General features: G+C 39.2%; 1 long non-coding RNA gene across 1 annotated transcript in view; it reads left to right on the forward strand.

Moving 5' to 3' along the window:
* The window catches only part of LOC113931029, a 230,593-nt gene extending 213,449 nt beyond the window's left edge, over positions 1–17,144 (forward strand). Inside the window, exon 4 of the long non-coding RNA XR_003522656.1 lies at positions 16,974–17,144. This is a non-coding gene — a long non-coding RNA (uncharacterized LOC113931029). The remainder of the gene's footprint in view (positions 1–16,973) is intronic.
* Positions 17,145–22,748: the final 5,604 nt, after the last annotated feature.

Genomic DNA, 22,748 nt, shown 5'->3' on the forward strand with positions numbered 1-22,748 from the left:
AAAATAAATACACAGTGCAGGAGAGAATTATGCAACTGTAGTTTATTTTCAGTTATGGAGAAGCACAGAAGCATTGATTCTCTAAAACAGCGGAGAATATAAAACATCTTTAGGACCCATTACTTTGGCAAATCATATTTACCTGGTGAAGGCTTTGTCCAATAAAAAGCAATTATATACTTTCAATGCATTTTAAACATTTTTTGGATACAACCTAAGAATTTGGGGGAACGATTTAAAATGTCACATATGTTTCTGTGAGACACAAAGTGAAACGATACAGGTTTGCTTAAAGCCCCCAATTTAATTACCACGTAATTCTGCAACCTATTGTTTCTGTGTAGGTGACAGCAAATGGAAGCATGTACGTTTATATACATGCACACATAAATTTATCTTTCTATACATGATACATATATTAAAAAGACAGGTGCATTCTGTGCTTATTACAATTTGTTTCATTAGGAATATAACATAGATATGTATACCTGTTGACACTTAGGTCTTATCCTTTCTGGGTTCATCCTGAGATGAAAGAAAAAATAAGTATACAAGTGACAAGACAATTTTTTTTAAAAAGATAGTTGGATATATATACCACATCTTCTTTATCCATTCATCTGTACCTCTGAAACAAATAATACATTATACGTTAAAAAGAAGAAGAAGAAGAAGAAGAAGAAGAAGAAGAATACGAAGAAGAATAAGAAAAAAGGAAGAAGAAGAAAGGAAGAAGAAGAATAATAAGAAGAAGAATAAGAAGAAGAAGAATAATAAGAATAAGAAAGAAGAAGAAGGAGAAGAAGAAGAAGAAGAAGAAGAAGAAGAAGAAGAAGAAAAGAAGAAGAAGAAGAAGAAGAAAAGAAGAAGAAGAAGATAGCAGGAGGGGAAGAATGAAGGGGGGAATCGGAGGGGAAGATGAACCATGAGAGACGACGGATTCTGAGAAACAAACTGAGGGTTCTAGAGGGGAGGGGGTGGGGGGATGGGTTAGCCTGGTGATGGGTATTAAAGAGGGCACGTTCTGTGTGGAGCACTGGGTGTTATATGCAAACAATGAATCATGGAACACTACATCAAAAACTAATGATGTAATGTATGGTGATTAACATAACATAATAATAAAAAAAAGATAGTTGGAAAACAACCTTGGATCATTGAAAGTTAGCTCCTTTAGACATAAAGTGACATGTACATTTTTATTTTAATTAAGGAGAAACATATTCTGCCTCTTTGGGAAGACATTTAAATTGTAAAGGATCGGGGTGCCTGGGTGACTCAGTCAGTTAAGCTGCAGACTCTGTTTTGGCTCAGGTCATGATCTCAGGGTCCTGGGATGGAGCCCTGCATCAGGTTCCATGCTCAGTACAGAGTCTGTTTGTCCCTCTCCCTACCCCTCTGCTCTCCACCCCCCCTCAAATACATAAATACAATATTTTTAAAAAATTGTAGGGCGCCTGGGTGGCTCAGTTAATTAAGCAACTGCCTTTGGCTCCGGTCATGATCCTGGAGTCCCAGGATGGAGTCCCGCATCAGGCTCCCTGCTCGGCAGGGAGTCTGCTTCTCCCTTTGACCCTCCCCTCTCTCATGCTCTCTCTCTCATTCTCTCTCTCAAATAAATAAATAAAATCTTTGAAAAAAATGTAAAAGATCAACTTTTCTAATGAATTATGTGCAGTTCCGACAGATGAGCTTTGGATGAACAATATTGAAAGGTCTTAGAAAGGGGAGACTGTGTTGTACACCTTCTGACCTTCAGCTCCAGCCAGAGAGTAGATGGTCAGTGAGTTTGATAAATGGAAGATGCTTTCATAATAAACATCCATGGGGGGAATACAGGCCACGAAGAGCAGGCAGACCTAGCTCGAACTGGTTTAAAAACTGAGGGCCAGGATTTCATCTGATGCACGTGCAGGGATGGAGCAGGCCTTAGAAGAGATGGCTTGCTTCCTCAGTTCCACCATGCCATCAGTGTCCGTCCACCCCACCTCTCCCGTTAAAGCAACAGCTTCACTGTGGCTGTAGGCGGTTGCCAGTAGCAACCAGAGCATCTTCATCCACATCCTGACGGAGGGGCAGCGACTGGGCTCTGTTTCCCAGCAACCCCGTCCAGCAAATCTCTTTTTGTGAGTCATCGGCTCGATGTGACATGGGTGGACCCATCCTGGGAGCAAGGGATTTGGAATGACCAGTGTTGGTCCGTGATGATAATCTGGAAAGGGGTGCACGTGCTCCTGTATAATCCCAGGCTGACAATTCTCTTTTTCTCTCACAACAGAACACGCTATAATTGAATCTACTAGTAGTCATAATGTCTCAGTTTGGGGTGGTGGCAATGTAGCAAGGTTTGGTGTAGAAAAGTCTGATACAAAGAATGTGTGGAGATTTTCCCAAAGTGATTATTATCCATGGGGGACCAGAGCGAGACCTAGAGCCACATAGTGTTTTTCTTTTTTTTTTTTTTAATTCAAGTATAATTGACATACATTGTTATATTAGTTTCAAGTGTACAATATGATTCACCAATTCTATACATTGCTCAGTGTTCATCACAGTAAGTGAAATCTTCATCCCCTTTATCTGTTTCACCCATCCCTCACCCACTTGCCCTCTGGTAACCACCCGTTTGTTCTGTATAATGCAGTTTGGTTTTTTATGTCTCTTTTTTTCCTTTGTTCATTTGTTTTGTTTCTTAAATTCCGCATATAAGTGGAATCATATGGTATTTGTCTTTGACTGACTTATTTCGCTTAGCATTATACTCTTTAGTTCCATCCATGTGGTTGCAAATGGCAAGATTTCATTCTTTTCGATGCCTGAATAACATTCCACTGTGTGTGTGTGTGTGTGTGTGTGTGTGTGTGTGTACACCGCATCTTCTGTATCCATTCATTTATCATTGGACACTTCAGCTGCTTCCATAATTTGTCTATTGTAAATAATGCTGCAATAAACATCGGGTGCGTATATCTTTTTGAATTAGTGTTTTCCTATACTTTGGGTAAATACCCAGTAGTGGATTTACTGGATCGTATCATATTTCTATTTTTAACTTTTTGAGGAACCTCCATACTGTTTTCCAGAGTGGCTACACCAGTTTGGATTCCCACCAACAGTGCACAAGAGTTCCTTTTTCTCCACTTCCTCACCAACACTTGTTGTTTCTTGTGTTTTTGGTACTAGTCATTCTGAGAGGTGTGAGGTGATATAGCTCATTGTAGTTTTGATTTGCATTTCCCTGATCATGAGTGATGATGAGCATCTTTTCATTTGTCTGCTGGCCGTCAGGATGTCATCTTTGGAAAAATGTCTATTCGTGTTTTCTTCCCATTTTTAATTGCATTATTTGTGTGGGTTTTTGGTGTCAAGTTGTAAGTTCTTTACATATTTTGGATACTAACCCCTTACTGGATATTTCATTTGCAAATATCTTCTCCCATCTTCTCCCAATTCAGTACATTCTCTTTTAGTTTTGTTGATAATTTCCTTCACTGTGCAGAAGCTTTATATTTTGGTGTAGTCTCAATAGTTTATTTTTGCTTTTGTTTCCCTTGCCTCAGGAGACATATCTAGAAAAATGTTGCCATGGCCAACGTCAGAGAAATTACTGCCTATATTTTCTTCTAGGAGTTTTATGGTTTGGGTTGCACATTTATGTCTTAAATCCATTTTGAGTTTATTTTTGTGTATGGTGTAAGAAAGTGGTCCAGTTTCATTCTTCTGCATGTAGCTGTCCAGTTTTTCCAACACCATTTGCTGGAGAGTGTCCTTTCCCATTGCATATTCTCTCCTGCTTTGTTGAAGAATAATTGACCATACAGTTGTGGGTTGATTTCTGGATCTTCTGTTCCATTGATCTGTGTGTCTGTTTTTGTGCCCGTACCATACTGTTTTGATGACTACAGCTGTGTAGTGTATCTTGAAATCTGAGATTGGGATATCTCTGGTTTGATCCTTCTTTTTCAAGATTACTTTGGCATTTAGGGTCTTTTATGAGTCCATTCAAATTTGAGGATTATTGGTTCTAGTTCTGTGAACAATCCTGTTGGTAGTTTGATAGGGATGGCGTTAAGTCTATAGATTGCTTTAGGGAGTATAGACATTTTAATAATATTGGTTCTCCCAATCCATGAGCATTGATAGAGCTAGATAAGATTTAATATCTGGTTCAATGATTCATCTTTGTTGGATTTTATTCTGATATCAGTCACTGCAGATGAGCTTTGTGCCTGTTTTTACCCCAGAGTGCTTGCATTGAGGATTCTTGGAGATGCTGAGTTGTTGAATGGAGAGTATTCTTAAAGGTGACAGGAATTAGCATCGACACTATATAGGAAGCAGAATTCTGGAAGAAAATTCCAAAATGGAAGCTTCATTTATAACAGTGCAGGAATTCAAAGTTACTTCTCTATAGTTACATCTCTGAGTATTAAAAACATTAGAAAAACACCTTCATTTTCCAATGCCTTTTAATTGTATTCACTACACAAAACATTTTGCCTAAAAAAGAATAAGTTTCATTAAATGAAGATCTTCAGAGATAATATGTATACAACATTAAAAATAGTAACAAAATGTATATGATAGATAATATTGGATGTTGATATAGATTATCTTATTTAGTCATGAAATAGCCCTTTGCAGAAGACTCAGTTTGGAATCTTTCTATTTATTACTTCTACCTGTATCTGTGTGCTTATTTAATATCTTTCCATCCATCCACCCATCCATCCTTCCATCCATCCATCTAACCATGTATCTTTCTCTCTCTAAACTGTATGGGAGGGAGGGAAAAAACCTTCTTTTCCCTCTACCTGCTTAGGATCTGTATCTGGGATGTGTGAATTAAACAAACAAAAGACAGATCAACAGAACAAAAGGCATATGTTTATTTATTGATGCTAATATTTTTGTGCCCATGGGGGCTTCACAGAAAAGAAGTGAAAACCCAAAGAGGCAGTTAGACTCAGGTGCTTTATATGCCATTTTAACAGAAGGTAATAAATTATAGAGACATGACCAAAGGGTAAGGGAGTTGGCTTCTAGGAGCACCTTCACAAAGGGAAATTTGTGTCCTACTTTTAGCCAGAAAGGGGTAGGGCAGAGAGTCCTTCTGGTATCTGCTGCTTCTCGGTTACCTTCAAGTCAAAATAATCCTTATGGCAAAGTGGCATATTTTGAAGTGGCATGCTCTGATCATCCATCTATCTATCTATCTATCTATCTATCTATCTATCTATCTATCTATCTATCCATCCATCTATCTATCTATATCTATCATTCCAAAACTCAGGCTCCCCACAATATAGTTGCATGTATAAGTATGTAAAATTATTATGGGAATGCTCTAGACATGACCCTCAATGTGTGTAGTAAAACTTGGTCCTATCATGAGTGTCTACAATGTTAAGAACTTACCGCCTAGTGAATACGTTAAGGAATAATACAAACAACTTTTGTTTCCTAACTTCCAAGGCCGTGTGTTTTCACTCTATCAGTTTTCTTGATAAAATAAAATAAAATAAAATAAAATAAAATAAAATAAAATAAAATAATAAAAATAAAAATTCTATTTTGAATTTTTAGAGTTTAAAAAAAAATGACTTGCTTTCTCAGGCTCCCATGAACGTTAAAGAATCAATTTAGATTCCTCATCTTTAATTTGTTCTCAGGCCAGAATCTCCCATCTCCCAAAGAGAGGAACAGAGAGATACTGAGAAAGAAAAAGATTATATATATGGAGAGAGAGAGAGGGAGAGAGGGGAGAATTATATATACATAATATATAGCACATAATACTTTCTACACCTTTGTCGACCAAGAAACCAAAGAACTTGACAACCATGCACGTTCGAAGCCGCACACAGCTCAAGGAAAACCTGTGAAAGTCTTGATTCCTGGAAGCCTGCTTTTACCAACTTTGCTTGCTCTCACTTTCTCTGTCTCCTGCTGAGTTCCCTTTTGGCAGATTATGTAAGTCAGGAGGGCACAGTGGCTCATTATTCCAGCTTTTTCTTCTTAGCTGCGCTCCTCTTGACCCATTCCTTTCTACTGAAGTTGAAAATAGCTATATGCCTCTTTGATGCAGGAGACAGAAGTTGTAGGTAGTCCTGAAGAGGAACATGCTTTGCAATCAGGGGGATTCTTGACTTCTTTCTCTGCCAGCCCTGCAGTGCCGTCCTGGGTGATGCGAGCAAAGTGACGACTTCATCGTCCACATCTGTAGCATACGGCTTCTCTGTGACGGGATTCTGAGGCTTCCTCTGTGCTGTGTATGACTTGCTGATGTCCTCAAACGAAAATAATAATCACTCTTCATTGGAGAAACTGCTTTTGTCCCCCCGAGGGAAATTTTTACCTAAACCCATATTCTTGGTTTTGCATTAACAAGTAAGCGGGCTTCATCAGTGTCAATGATGTTTACTTTGAAGATAATAGATTTATAGATGGAGGAGAATTTTGACTGGATTTACGGGGACAGAAAACCATCTAAGGCATCTACACGTTATTTAACAATCTCAACATTAAAGACTGTGAAGTACAGGGGACACTAATCTGTAATACTGTTTTTCTCTATCTACTTAAACTGTCTTTATGTTTTTTGTTTTGAATTTTTTTGTTGTTGGTTTTTGGTTTTTTTACAGAGAAAGAGGGAGAGGGAGGTGGACAGAGAGAATCTAAAGGAGGCTCCACACTCAGTGCAGAGCCCTACACGAGCCTAGATTCCACGACCCTGAGCTCACAACCTGAGCCGAAATCAAGAGTCGGATGCTTAACTGACGGAGTCACCCAAGTGCCCATTTTTTAGGTATTTTTAAGAATAAGTATAAGAGGAAATAATGTCTGTCCTTTTTTCTAAGATTTTATTTATTTATTAGAGAGCACAAGCAGGAGGGAGAGGCAGAGGGAGAGGGAGAAGCAGGTTCCCCGCTGAGCAGGGGGCCTGACTCGCGGCTTGATCCCAGGACCCCGGGATCATGACCCGAGCCAAAGGCAGACGCTTAACCAACCAAGCCACCCAGGCGCCCCTAATGTCTGTCTTCTTAATTCCACAAAGACATTTTGAGCTTAAAATAAGCCTTGAGTATGAAAGCATTTTGCAATAATTCACAGCCACATTCACTCGTATCGGTAACACTCGGTACTAGACATGTTGAAAGCCCTCAGGGGTCTTGGCCCTTGGATTTCACTCTATTTGCATATCCCTCCAGACTTCAGAATTTTGGACAATTTAGGACTGTCAGGCTATACAAACTGGCCCAGAGATCCACAGTACTGGCATAACCGGAGAGCTCCTGAGACGTGCAGAACCTCAGGCTCTGACCGCCCAAGATCTGAATCTGGGTGTTCTCTGTGGCAAGAGCTCCAAGAGATTCAGTGCACATGAAAGTGTGAGAAGCACTGCTTTTTACATCCCCACTGAACAAATTCATCAACTTCTTGTGCGCTGTGATGAACTGGAGAATATTCCTCTGGAGATGTGTTGACCCTGGGTGTTGGGAGGATTCAATGCATGTTTAAACTTTTGGTGATCTTCCCTAGTGCCCTAGCTAGGCTGTTTCGGGGAGCAGATCTCCAAGGGCACGTTCCTATCTTACCTTGAGAGGGTCTCGTGGGACCCATGCGGGGAGTTCCCAGATTGTTCAGTCCCCTGTGGATATCAGAGCAGGGCTTGCAGCATTCAAAGGCGCGTTAAGAAGTGCAGCATTAGAAGTGAGGGGAAAAAATGCAAGCATGTCCACGGCACTCTGTGCGCATTGCTCACCTCTGCAAAGCACCCCAGTGAAACAGCTGGAGATCTTCGGGAAACCAGGGGGTTGTCTCGTCTGTCAGGCGAACATTCTTTTGGGGGACTGTGAGATCAGCCCATGAGGAATAGAGCTTAAGGGTCAACCCAAAATTGGCACAGTGTGATGTGAGGGGGGAGCAAGACAAAGACCTTCAATGGGCAGTGAAACCAGGACATCATGCTTTTTGACTGTGTCAGAGGCGTGGTGTATAGGAGAGCGAGGGTGGGATGTGGGGTCGGAGGAAACGGGACTGTGTCCCATATCTACGTTCTACAGCTGTGTGACAAGGTACAGGGTCCCTTGAGTTCTGTAGTTGTCTATTTCGCCAGTAGTAAAATCAGGATGAACCAAGTGACCTTATAAACAAAAGAGGGAATATGGAAATGGAAGATGGGGAAAAAAATGTTTTCTGTGGTAATAGGAAGAGAAGCTTATACCTTAAACTGAAGGCCAGTATGCCTGACTAGGTGGTGCTGAAGAATATAGGCTCTGTGTACCTGCCAGACTGAATGGGATGATGGGCAGCAGGCTGGGCCACACAGAAGACCTAGGGTGTTTTGTTGGCTGCCGCGCACCAGTGCCGCCCAGCTGCCCATTGTGGCTGGCTGCTCACGCATCCTACAAAAGTGGGCACCCCGGTTTTGATCAGCATCTTTCTAAGTAGCATCAAGAATAACTTGAGTTTCCCTTTTGCAATGGCAGATACCCTGAATTCAAATATGGACAGAAGGTCCCATGTCAGTGGGAACCCCCATGTGAGTTGTGCTCGTGAAGGCAATAGTGTGCAGAGGAATGGTAAACGTCAGTGACAGTGACCAACTCCTGTATTTTAGGATGCTGCTTTTGCAGTTCATACTTGGTGTATGGTTAAGGTCATGGGACAGTCATAGCACTGTGTCCTTTTCATATGGTTCTGTGAGAAGCAAATTTATTGATATTTATAAAGGTGCTTAGAATAGTGTTTGCCAAATAATAATCAGGTGTAAGTTTAGCTCTTTCCTTGTAACCGTATCTAAAATTGCAACACCTTCCCACCCCATTCAATATTTCCTGTATATCACTATGTAATATACAATATATTTTGCTTAGTTACTTTTGAAAATTGTCTTCATTTTACTTTTTTCTTTCTTTCTTTTTTTTTTTTTTTTTTTGGCTTCTAACTAAAATGCAAGCTCAATTTAGGGCAAGGAATTTTGCATTTTTTCATCAACTTGAGCCTAACACAGTGATTGACCCAAAATGGCACTCAATTTATTGGCCACTGACCAGTCAACTAGGGGAGAGAATGAGTAAATGAATTCATAAATGAATAAGTAAATGACTGAAATGTCTAGTGCTAAATCGGAGTCTTGTGTCACCAACTAATGGGGGCAAATTTTATCTCTTAGATTTACTGTTTTGGGGCAAAGCATGAGAAAAGTTGCAAGTGCAAGAGACGTTAGGGAGAAAACATTTTGTGTAGCCTTTTTTGATGCAGACACATGATTTCCCATGGATGGAGTCAAGTGAACTACGATGGTGGTATTTCACAAATGCTATTGATTCTGAAGGATTTCTTTACAATAGTTATAGGAATTTGGCGTGCAAATAGGATTTAGAAGTTTCTCTTCAGGGTTAAAATTTAAGATTGTTTATGAATTAGTGGGTTTCATTTGCTGTTATTGTTGTCTGTTGCATTCGTTTTTTTAATTCACGGGAGCCAAACGTGCTTGCATGCTTAGTGAGGAGAAGGCCTGCTCTAAGGGACCTCAAAGATTATGGGGGTGCAGATTTGATGGAAGGTGGGTTTTCCAAATATCCTTATGTTTTGCATTATTGGTACCCCAATGGCTGTCATCTGTGTCCTTGAAAAACAGTGTTAATGTTAGCATTCCGGTTAAAGAGTTTGTCCTGTGTTCTCTTCTTGATTTTTTTTTTTTTTTAATCAAGCTATATAAGAGATCAGAAGTTTTCAGCTCTGTGAGTTTTGGAAATCATATAACCCTGAGTAACCACAAGTGACATCAAGGTATAGTGTATTCCTATTATCCCATTTTCGGTCGGTCCTCATGCCTTATCTGCAGAGTGTCTGTTTTCACCATTGATTAATTTTGCCCATTCTTGAAATTCACATTCATGTAGTGGAAACCTAGGATGTATTTGTTTATGGCTCTTTGCTTAACATAGTGATTTTGAGATTCAGACATGTTGTTTAATGTATCAACAGTTGTCTGATTCACTTGGGCTGCCATAACAGAAGACCCCAGACTGGGGAGCTTAACACCCATTGATTTCTCACAGTGCTGGAGGCTGGGAGTCTAAGCTCCAGGCATGGGCAGGGCTGGTTTCTCTTGAGGCCTCTGTCCCTGGAGTGTAGACCCCACTTTCTCCCTGTGTTCTCACATGGTCATCCCTCTGTGTATGCATGTCTGTGGTCTCCTCCCCTCTTCTTACAAGGACCCCAGTCCTATGGAATCAGGACCCACCCTAGTGATCTCATTTTATTTTACCTTCTTTACATCTTTAAAAACCTTATTTCCTAATACAGAGTACTGAGGTCCTTTGGACTTCAGTATATGAATTTGGGAGTTGGACAGACACAGTTGATCCCATAGCCATGTCTGCTGTTTTAAAAAAAATTTCAAGTTTCCATCTCGTGTCATTTCTCTTCAGCTTGATGAATATCCACTGGATATTTTGTTTTTTAGTACAGAAACTCTGGTGAAAATGTTCTCAGCTTTCTTTCATTTAAACGTCTCTTTCTTTTTGGGGCGCCTGGGTGGCTCAGTCGTTAAGCGTCTGCCTTCGGCTCAGGTCATGATCTCAGGATCCTCGGATCGGGCCCCGCGTCAGGCTCCCTGCTCCACGGGGAGCCTGCTTCTCCCTCTCCCACTCCCCCTGCTTGTGTTCCCTGTCTCGCTGTGTCTCTCTCTGTCAAATAAATAAATAAAATGTTTTAAAAAAATCTCTTTCATTTTTGAAGGGTATTTTCACTAGACATAGAATTAGGAGAGAGCCTGCTTCTCCCTCTCCCACTCCCCCTGCTTGTGTTCCCTCTCTTGCTGTGTCTCTCTCTGTCAAATAAATAAACAAAATCTTTAAAAAAGAAATCTCTTTCATTTTTGAAGGATATTTTCACTAGACATAGAATTAGGGGAGACAACTTCTTTTCTTTCTGCACCTAAAAAGCTACATCATTGTTTGCCAGCATGTTGAAAGTGCAGTAAACATTCTTGTCATTGTGGTCCAAGATAAAATGTCTTTCCAATTTGCCCACTCTCAAGATTATCTTTTTTTTCCCTTTTGTTTTTGTGTTTTCTTTTCAGCATTTTGATTGTGTCTAAGCATTTTTGTGTGTGTGTGGATATCTCACTTAGGCTAAGTTTGTTAACCCTAAACAAGATAAATACAAAGAAAACTATATTTGAGCATAGGGTACATTTGATATGCTTAAATAATTTTATGATTTTTTTGGCCATTGTTCCTTCAAATAACTCCCTTTTCCTGCACCACTATTTTCAGCTCTCTTCCTGTGATTCCAAATCTACATATGTGGGACTTTCTCTAAGGTCAGTGAGACTCTGTTCATTACTTTCATTCTTTCTCCCTCTCAGTTCTTAAGATTAGGTAATTTCTAATTATCTCCGTTAAGTTCTTCAGCCATCACCAGTCTTTCCTTAAATCAACAAGGGAAATTTACTTTCATAGATGGTGCATTATAGTCCTTAAATTTCTGTTAGGCTCTTTTTTATAATTGACACTGTTCTGACGGGAATTCACAACTGTTCACTCTTTACAACCATCTTTTTCCTTTAAATCCTTGAACACAGGGGAGCCTGGGTGGCTCAGCCCGTTAAGCGTCTGCCTCTGGCTCAGGTCAGGATCTCAGCATGCTGGGATCGAGCCCCAAGTCCAGCTCCCTGCTCAGCGGAGAGCCTGCTTCTCCTCCCTCTGCTCCTCCCTGCAGCTTGTGCTCTCTCTCTCTTGCTCTCAAATAAGTAAATAAGATCTTTTTTAAAAAATTACAAATACATAAATATATCCTTGAACATAATTATATAAGCTGTTTTAAAGTCATTGCCTGACACTTTCAGCCTGTGGGTTCACTCAGTGTCTGTTTCTATTGACTGTTTTTTCTTGTGGTTATGAAGTGGATTTTCCTGTTTCTCCTGAACCATCAAGTTTTTGTTTTTGTTTTTTTAAATTTTGTAATGGACATTATGGAGCATGGATGATAGAGTTTGGATTCTGTAACTTTCCTTTGAAGCATAGTAATTTCTGTGCTAGCAGGCAAAGTATATATATACATGTGTGTGTATGTATATATATATATATATATATATATATATATAAACATATGTATTGCATTTGTATTGCATGATATATATCTTAAATTTTATAACGTTCTAGGTTCTGGTAAAACAAGTTATATGTTGCAGTTCGTTTCCTTGCAGCATGAGAAGAGACCTACTTGTAATTATTTTGGAATTGTTAACCAATTATTCCAGCATATTTAACTGAAGGATCTGTTCTTCTGTGAATTTAAATTGCTAACATGATGCATAAGAAATGTTATGTACTAAACAGTCAAGTCTGTTTCTGTGGTCTTACCCATCATTGTTGACATATCTATTCCTGAACTGGTAACATTTCATTTTAATGTGGCTGTAGCTTCATAAGAAGTTTTCAATTCTTCTGAATTCTAAATTAGAATTATCTTCTAAAAAAGAAAATTTTGGTCAACTTACTCTTCCCTATAAACTTAAAATAATTTTGTCAAATTTGTATAAAATGAGATTTTTCGTTAGAACTGAATTAAATGAATACATTCCTTTGAGGGATAAATGATATATTTGTCATTTTTCTGCTTTCCTTCTTTAATATTAAGTAAGATTTTTGGGGCATCTGGGTGGCTCAGTCAGTTGAGCATCTGGCTCTTGATTTTTCTGTTTGAGTCAGGATCTCAGGGTCGTGGGCTCGAGCCCCACATTGGGCTCTGCACTCAGCCTGGAGTCTGCTTGTCCTCCCTCTGCTCCGACCCCAACTCAGACTCTCTTCTCTCACTCTCTCAAATAAATAAATAAAATCTTTAAAAAATATTAAGATTTTCTATTTTTACTTTTACATATGTAATTACAGTCTGGTGAGTTTATTTTAAACTATTTTCTGGCCTTGCTGCTATAGGCAAAATATTGTTTTCCTCATATTTTAAAACTACTTATTTATAGAAAGCTTTTAAAAAATTATTTTTCTTCTAAGTGACCATTTACTGAACTCTTTTTTAGTGCTGACATTTTTTTGTCTTAGTTCTTCTAAGTGGATAATGATTTTACTTATATGTAACATCAGTTAATGTCATATCTGATAATAATATGTATTACTTCCTTTTCTTGTTTCATTGTTTTATGATAAAATGTACAAAATGATGTCAAATAAGAATGGTGATAATGAAGATCTTGTCTTTTTCTTATCTTTCCAGCCTTTTAATTACCTAAGAGATTTTGAAATGGAATATGATTAGATCTTGCTCTTTATTCTTCAAATAGATCTCTAATAACTTGAGTGAGGTGATGAGCTTTCATGCATTTGAGAAATCAGTTTATTTTCTGCAAATGGACTTCTCTATGCTATCCCTACATTTTATATACTTTTAAATGTCTAAAAATATTTAAATTACGTACTGTGAAATGCACAGATCTTAAGTGTGTAATGAACTTTGATAAATATATATACTCATGAAACCAACTTCCTAATTTAGATGGAGGACATTTTCAGTACCCTAAACAAGCTCTCTTTCTGCCAATCAGCCTCCACCATCTGTTACAACCAGTTTTCTCATTTCAATCATAGATTATGTTTTCCCTTTTCTTGAACTTCATATACATCCAACGATATGGTATCTAGTCCTCCATATTATTTCACATGTCGGTCTTCTGCTATTTTTCAATGCTGAGTAATGCTCCATTTCATAAATAGACCACAGTTCACTCCTTCTACTAATGGGCATTTTGATTATTTATAGACTTTGGTTATTATAAACTTTCTCTGAATATTCTTGCCCAAGTCTTTTTATGGACCAAAAGAGAGATTATTTCTCTTTGGTAAATAGTAAGTATACAAGTATGGCTCAGTATGATTTTATAAGAAAGCAGTTTATAAGAGTTTATAAGAAAATATCTAGTTTCCCAAAGCAGACGAACCATTTCATACTTTCACCAGCAGTATATGAAGTACCAACATGTGATTGTCATTCTTTTTAATTTCAGGGTTTCCAGTGGGTGGGAAGGGTCATCTTTCAGGGGTTTTAATTTGCATATCTATATGACTAATCTTGTTAAGTACCTTTTCATGTAATTATTGGCCATTTGTGTACTTTCTGTACTGAAGTGTCTAAGACTTTTGCCCCTTCTTAATGGGTTGCTTTTCATTATTCTTCTTTAAAACTTTTTTTTTTTAATTTTTTATTCTGGATCCAGGTCTTTCATTATGTATATGTATTGCAAACATATCCGTGCAGCCCATGGCTTTCTTTAGCTTGTGAATGCTATCCTTTGATGAGCAAGAGATTTTTACTTTGACAGAGTCCAGTTTGTCTGTTTTGTTTGTTTACTTTTTGTTTAGTTCTTTTTACATCCTTCCTAAGAAGTTTTGCTTTGAAATAGCAATTTTATTGTCCAACTATATAAAATTTAGGTTGCATAATTTATGATAAAGGGATGAAGAAAGATGCTATATATTCTAGGTTAAAAAAAATAACAGAATAAGAAGGTTTGTCCATTATAAAAACATAAGCAACCCAATATAGTGTCAAAGTATACCAAACAACTGATAGACTGAAGGGAGAAATTTGTATATCAGCAATTTTAGTTGAGGGAAAATTGAGGAGTTCAAAGTGTTCGATAGTAAGAAGTAAAAGAAGCAGACACTAACTTTTGAACAATACAACTAAATAAAGATGTGTCATGAGATGTGGACTGAATTTTCTAGCCACAAAGAATCTTTTTGTTTTAGGAACATGCGATACATTTATGAGAATTAACCATGCCCTAGGCTATAAAAGAAGTGTCAATATTTTCCAAAGGTTCAGTGTCATTCTCTGGTCTGCTTCCCTGGTCTCTGTTCTTGGCAAAAGAAAATTAAATGTGAAGACAATATAATGAGTTTAAATGTAATAAATTCTGCCGAGCCACTGGCTTTGTTCTTGCTGTCTCAGGGTCAAGTAACCGAGGTGGCGATTTGCATGCTGAATTGAACGTTGTGCTTATTTTCATGTGATACTCATCCAAACTGGCAACATTCAAGGAGCTGGTGGAACTCTTAAGTGTAGATCCGCGAGTAATGTGAAAATTGTTCTTAAGTGTAGATCCGCACATAACGTGAAAATTGGGCAGCATGTTTAGATGCACCAAGAAGGAAAACAGCACCACAGCATTGCCTGGGAGGGCCTTGGGCTTATAATACACTGAAATATCTGGCCTCTGCTTGCTGAGGCTGGCGTGAAAGCCAACGTGGTTATTTTCAGTATTCACGTGTCTAAAGCAAAAGTTTAGTTTCCTTTTCAAGACAGTGCTTTTGTCCTCCAAAAATATGGCATTGTTCTGTATTACCTAGTGTGAATTTAAGTGTGATTTTCTCCACCTCAGTTTATTTGAATTAAAAAAATTTTTGTTTTCACCACTTCTGAACCATCAGTATAATATGTTACCTACCAAGAATCCATTGCAAATAATTTGCCTCTGTACCCTAAGAACATCTACTGCCCTGAAAACCAAAGGGAGAACTTGTAGTCTCCACACGTAGACAAAGAGAAATCCCTCCAAAGATGAGATAAATGAGAAATTAACATTGAATCATGGAAACCGGCGGACGGTGTTCTTAACTAAACCAGTAGAAAGTAATCAAGTAATCCTATCTTTCACTGTCTGCCCTCCATCCCCTATTTTATTTTATTTTATTTTATTTTATTTTATTTTATTTTATTTATTTTATTTTATTTCATTTCATTTCCTGTTTTTTAAATTCCCTTTATTTTAAATGTTAACACTGTCAGTCCCATTTACCTTCTTTGGCGTCTCGTCAAAGTAGTATCCTGCTCTTTTAAGGACCATGACAAGCTGGAGTATGTCTTTTGATCTGTCAACTCCATAAAGAAATGGACCTCCAAGAATGTGGTCTAAATAAGTGCTCTACTTGAAACGGGGAAAAGCTGCTCAAACATAAAAAAAGTTTGGGACAAATTAAAATGTTCATATTAAATAGACATATAAATTACGCTGGAAAATTTACGGCGTTTTGGTTCACATTTTCGGTGTTTTTCCGGATGATGATCTTCAGTTTAAAGATTCAGGATATTTATATAGATGATTCCCCCCCCCCCCTTTCTTTTCTGATCAAAGTGACAGACTGTCAGGATTAAGAGGCTTTGTTGCAAGTTTCGGTTCCTTTGTTGCACATGGTCGCTGGGTAACTTCTAGTTCTGCCTCCTCTGCAACATCAGTGTTCATTCACTGAGTTTTCAAGGAGCTCAGCGCCTCATAACTGCTGGGGGTGGAGAGGTGAGCATCCCACTGCCGCTTCCTGAAACCAACGCTCACGGTTGCAGAGAAAAGGTGCACGCATGCATGCACGCACACACACAATTACGTCATAAAGAGGAAAAATACAACCCTGCATAACTTGCTGAACACCTCTGAATATAGAATATAGATACTTCTACGGATTATGTTTTTTTGCAATCGATATAAATCCTGATAGGCATAGTTTTTTTTTTATTTTATTTATGTATTTGAGAGAGAGAGAGCATGGGCAGGGTGAAGGGCAGAGGGAGAAGCAGGCTCCCCACTGAGCAGGGAGCCCGACATGGGACTCAATCCCAAGACCCTGAGATCATGACCTGAGCCAAAGGCAGACACTTAGCCAACTGAGCCACCCAGGTGCCCCTTGATAGGCATGTTTTATATATGTGTAATGTGTATGTGTGTGTGTGTGTGTGTCTGTGTGTGTGTGTGTGTGTGTGTGTCTGTGTCTGTGTCTGTGTATAGAAATATCAGCATGATTAATCTCTCTATATTATAAAGCAGTGTATGTTGGGTGCACTTTTATCACATCATATAGATGAAAATAATTGTGAATCATGCTGATTTTCTAGACACTTGTAGTACCATTTTAAACACCTGATTTCTGCAACTTCTTTTTTCCTAGCAGCGCTGAAACTAATGAGTCTCTGGAATGACTTTGACATCTACCATTTGAACCTGTCTCCAGTGGCAATCCAAAAGAGCATGGTTGATCTTCATCAAAAACAGTGATTTTGATTCTCCTATTCAACACATCGCTTGTTCTTTGAAGAACCAAATCAAAGATATTTAAACAAATATTGCCTGTTGAAGAACAGAGAATCAAAATTGATTGGTATGCAATTATGCATTGGGGAATAAAACAAATTATGGTAGATTTGCAAAGGAAAGCATTTTTTAGAAAAGCTATTGCTGCATTTTTTTTAAACCATGAGACTATCAGTGAAGCAAAATTTATAAAATTTGATATGTCTTTCTAGAAAATAATCTGCTGCTCTATATTTCATTGAGCACACACACGAGGAGGGAGGGAAACTTTTTATATAAGCTTATATAGCAGTTGCTGCTGAAAATATGTGTTTTGCTTTGTGCTTGAGAGGAGAGAGGTTTATTATATAGACAAGAGGCCATCTAATTTAGGGTGTGACAGGTCTAGTATTCAATTGTCTTTCTTACTTGTTGGCCATGTTCTTAGGCATCAACCTTAGGCTTCAGTGGGACCTTGGCAATGTCCTTTTTGTATGTAGAAAACAAGCAGCAATGCGCATGTCAATATATATTTATCATAGATATGTGTGTGTGTGTTCATATATATGTGGTTTATCCCCCATATTTGTACATATGGCGTATAGCTCCATGCATCACACAAGTTCGGTGTTTTTAAAACATAAGGTGGAGTATTCTGTATCAACATAGGTGTTCCACAGTGTTGAAGAACAGTGAAAAGCTTTGATTTCTTTTTTCTGCAAATAATACCGATTTTCAAATGTTGGCAACTCATTCCATCAAAGGCAAGCTCCTAGGAAAATAACCACAGAAACAACGGCGCTCCTTTGGGCCAGACTTGGAGTACATTACAGTACTCACTTTTGACTTAATCTCCGTCCACCATCTGGAGGACTGTTCCTCCAACTGTGGAGTCCACAACAGAACTTGTTAGACGTGCGGTTCTCAGCAAGACCCTGCATCCTACAGAACGAGAAACCGGGGAGGGGAAACCAGCTTCTGTGTCTTAACAGACCCTCTGGGTTTGGATCTGCAAACAAAGCCCAGCGTGCCGGACGTGACCCACCATCTGCCTTTTTATTGCCACCAACTAAGAGCCCTCTTCACATTTTTAAATGGTTAGGAAACAAACAAAGACTCCAAAGAAGGTGTCGTCTTTGCAACACCTGGGAGCTAAACGAAATTCAGTGAAGGTGAGTATGGTTTTATTGGGACACAACCATGCGCACTGAGGTCATGTTACCTGCGGCGGCTCGAACATGACGGCGGCAGCATTGAATAGTGATGACGAGGCTGTATGGACCCCGAGACTGGAAATTCTCATTATCTGTCTCTTTACAGAGAAGCCTTGTGGACCCAGGATGGGGGTGATTCCGTTGTGTGTTCAAGTTGGAGAACTCGGACTTCAGACTGCGTGTTTGTCTGCCACCATCACTGAAACCTAATCCTGTGTTTGTGTCGACAGGAAGACAGGAAGAAAAACATATGCCCATTATTCTGTGTGCTCATTGAGCATCTCCTTCTGAATCCATCTTAGGCAGATAAGCAGAAAGAGCTTTGGCTTTTGAAGAAGATAGACAGTGTTGAGATTCTCAGCCCCTTTCCTGGAAGTTGAGAAACTTTAAATCATTGGGATTCCTTTCCTGTAAACACAACAAATAATCCATACCAGGTAGGATCACTTGGAAAGTGAAATCAATACATGAGATTATATATAAAGTGTGTAACAAACTTCTGGACACAAAGCATGTGTTTCAGAAACAGAATTCTCATTTGAGTTTTGAGACTGTTTTCACGATGAAGAGGTACCAGGAACTGACCCATCAAAACTCTGTCTAGGCCTGAAAAAAAAAAAAAAAATTCCCTCCATGTGATATATTTAGAAAAGTACCAGGACCTGGAGGAAAAACTTGCCTTCTCTTTTCAGCAGCCAACATGACTTTTCTTCAAAACTCCCATAAACAGGACTCAAGGAAAATTAAGTTTTAGACAGCTGGGTTTTAACTGACCATCTGAGAGCCCTCATCAGAATTTCTATCAAAGAAGACACATGTTTCCCTGAAGTATTCATTAACGATATATCGTATGAAGGATATGCCTGTTTTTAACCATGGATCCGCGTTGCAAGATCCATTGTTTTCGTAATCTGGTCTGTTCGATGTTATCTTACTTTATGACTAGGAATGGTCGTCCCGCATCTCCCGTGACTAAACAAGCCCCCGCACCCCGAAAGACAAGATTTGGTTAGCTTTTATTTACTGAACCTACCCAACTCATAAAAAGCCCCATTGGTGACCGCCCCTCTGTGATAGCCAGACTACTTTGCACCTTCCTCGGGGAACCTGGCAGCCAGCCCCGCACAGAACAGCCCTGTGTTCCGACAGCCACCTCTCCGGAGACCCAGCTCCAGCCCACACAGGGATGGAAGCTCCTTCCCACAGACTGGGCTTTGCCTTATCCCGGTTCCCCTTCTCCGAGGCGCAACCGCACAGACTCCCCTTCATGTCTGCCTCCTTCCTGACTCCTCCCCCCAAACGCCAATGCTTTTAATCTGTTTATTTCCAATAATGTGCCTTAATATATCCATTGGGTTTGAAATTCCCAAAGTGAGAAGAAATAAAAGAGAAGAACTGGAATTTCCAGGGAGAGGTCTTTGATCACCCACTTGAGCATGACATAATAGATTCCAAGTATTTTTATTCCGTCCTTCAGATGAAAGTGGGAAATGCCAACTGATCGCCTGGAAAATTGCCTCTGTCTGCCAACTCCCTTGAAAGAGATTTAGAATTGGTAGATGCATAAAAAAAAAAACAAACCAAAAAAAAAAAAAAAACTCTTTGAAATTTAAGTCTGTACGATTCTTTTGAAGCTAAACATATTGATGACAAAGGAATTTCTCCAGACTAGGGTGCGATGGATAAGACACTCTCCCATAACCTCTGTTATTCCTACTCTGCCAATACTCTCCTTCCTCCTTTTTTTTTTTTTTTTTAAATAACATTCCCTGGTGAGACCCATTTTAGTAAAATCCATTTTAGGCATAATTTAAAGAATAAAGTCTGCAGGTGTAAACACAAGCTTTAAGTGGAAAATTCTTCTCAGGCATGTATGATTCATACATGGCCTGGCATCTATAAACATAACACTAATGGACCTTATTAAACTCTCACTTAAAGGGTACGTTTGAATACAGAGGAATGAAGAAACTTCTCTTGTCCCATCCGTGTGTTCGTTTTGTCTAATAATCACCACAGATCAATTTTTTTAGCCTTGTTACAGATTTCATTATTCGCCAGAACATTCATCAGTTTTTACCTGACCTAAAGACTATTTCAAAAACCTAAGTCTTTTTGCAGCACAATTAAAAAAAAAAAAAAAAAGCATTTTGAAAGACATCATGCTTTCATGAATGGAGCCCCAGGACTGGTGTTGAAAAGTGGGTGTGACCTGGAATTAATCGTTCATGCTTTCTTCATTTTGGTTAAGTGAAGAAAATAATACTTTCCCTCGTATTTCCTTCAGTGAAGAATCACATTTTATTTGAATACACATGTATGAAAATCAGAGGACTAAGAAAAAAGTGATCATCGTGGGAATACGTACGCAAACTGAATATAACCAGTCGATTTACATAGAATCATGATTCCTTTTCCGTAAGGGTGGCATAAACCAGTGAGGACATATTTACAGTCTAAAATAAATCCAACCAATTACCTTTATACACATCAGTTTATAAAGCCACTCTGATTTTCTGGAAAAACCATCTACTGGAGTGTCAAAGTCTTTAGAAGGGTTTATTCATCTGTGGAAACAGAGTTACTAAACTATAGTCAGGCGGGTTCTGAAGGCAAGCAGTAAACTCACCTGCCACTGTGTAATAGTATCTGTTGACTTGTTCCTACATAAGTCACTCTAAAAATTCTCACTCATATTCCTCAGACTGCTGTAGAATGAATGATTGCGTCCTTTCCACCTGCCGGTACATCCCTAGGCTTGGTCATTTGCCCATTTTTTTTTTTTAAAGATTTTATTTATTTATTTGAGAGAGAGAGAGAATGAGAGATAGAAAGCATGAGAGGGAAGAGGGTCAGAGGGAGAAGCAGACTCCCTGCTGAGCAGGAAGCCCGATGCGGGACTCGATCCTGGGACTCCAGGATCATGACCTGAGCTGAAGGCAGTCGCTTAACCAACTGAGCCACCCAGGCGCCCGGTCATTTGCCCATTATTGAAGTAGGCTAAAATTATCTTTCATTTTCCCCAATTTCTCCTTTTGTTACCCTGTTCCTACCTTATAGCAACATGGCAAACTTCTACTGCATTGCATTTATATTCCTAATAGACTGAAAATTGAGATGCATTTTCCATCTCAACTGTACCAAATTATAAATGATTGGCCTTGGTTCCATTTGTAAAGCTCACTTCTGGCTTACTAGAGGGCAAAGTCTTAAGAGAAAGGAATTAAGTTCAGCCTGTTTGCCTTGGGGCACCTGGATGGCTCAGTTCGTTAAGCGACTGCCTTTGGCTCAGGTCATGATCCTGGAGTCCCGGGATCGAGTCCCGCATAGGGCTCCCTGCTCAGCAGGGAGTCTGCCTCTCCCTCTGACCCTCCCCCCGCCATGCTCTCTCTCTCTCTCATTCTGTCTGTCAAATAAATAAATAAAATCTTTAAGAAGAAAAAAGTTCAGCTCGTTTGCCTAAATACAAAAGAGAAATACGATTCATTCACTAAAAGAAAGAACCATTGCAGTTTCATCAAAATACTATTTGACTAAACTTCTGCCTCCCACATCCGCCTGGTTGTCTCAGACAATGCCTCCTGCTGACAACAGAGAGAAATAAAGAGAAAGATTGATGACATCAGAGAGCCGTCAAGAAAGTCAGAATTTTCAAGGACACATTTGACTTGACACACACACAAAAAAAAACCCACTAATTGTAAAAGACAATACTGGTATTTTGGTGAGGCGTTCTGATCGCAAAAGGCACCATGATGACAGTAAAACGGGAAGGCACCACTTAGGAGACATTTATAGCATTTTAAAACAGCAAAAGTTTCATATCCTGAATACAGAAGATACTCTTACAAATCGATAGCTAAAAGATTAACAACGCAGTTGAAACGTGGGATGAAGATTTGAACCAGCCCCCCAGACTTTGGACATCCAAATGCCCGGTGCACACATGAAAACGATACTCAACCTCATTCAGCAACCAGGAAGATTCACAGTGAAGCCATGACGAGAGCCCTCCACCCAACCACCACAATGGCTGCAAGCCTGACCTCAGTAAGGGTCCGTTAGCCAAGGTATACACTCCCTCACATTGCTAGTGTGTGTAGAAATTGGCACAACCCTTTGGAAAATTGTTTGCCAATGCCCTATTCCATTTCTATCCATGATAGCTGTCCATAGATACACATAGTTCCATTCTTCTTTTTTTAAAGATTTTATTTATTTGAGAGAGAGAGAGAGCATGAGTGGGAGAAGGGGCAGATGGAGAAGCAGACTCCCCGCTGAGCAAAGAGCCATTTGATTACAAATTGCCCAGGACCCTGGGATCATGACCGGAGCCGAAGGCAGAAGCTTAAGCGATGGAGCCACCCAGGTGCCCCGGAGTTCCATTCTTGACAGCAATGTGCACAAAGGTGTGCAAAACATTTGCTCAGGAATGTTCACAG

Source organism: Zalophus californianus, chromosome X (genome assembly GCF_009762305.2).
Source record: "Zalophus californianus isolate mZalCal1 chromosome X, mZalCal1.pri.v2, whole genome shotgun sequence".
Taxonomy (NCBI): domain Eukaryota; kingdom Metazoa; phylum Chordata; class Mammalia; order Carnivora; family Otariidae; genus Zalophus; species Zalophus californianus.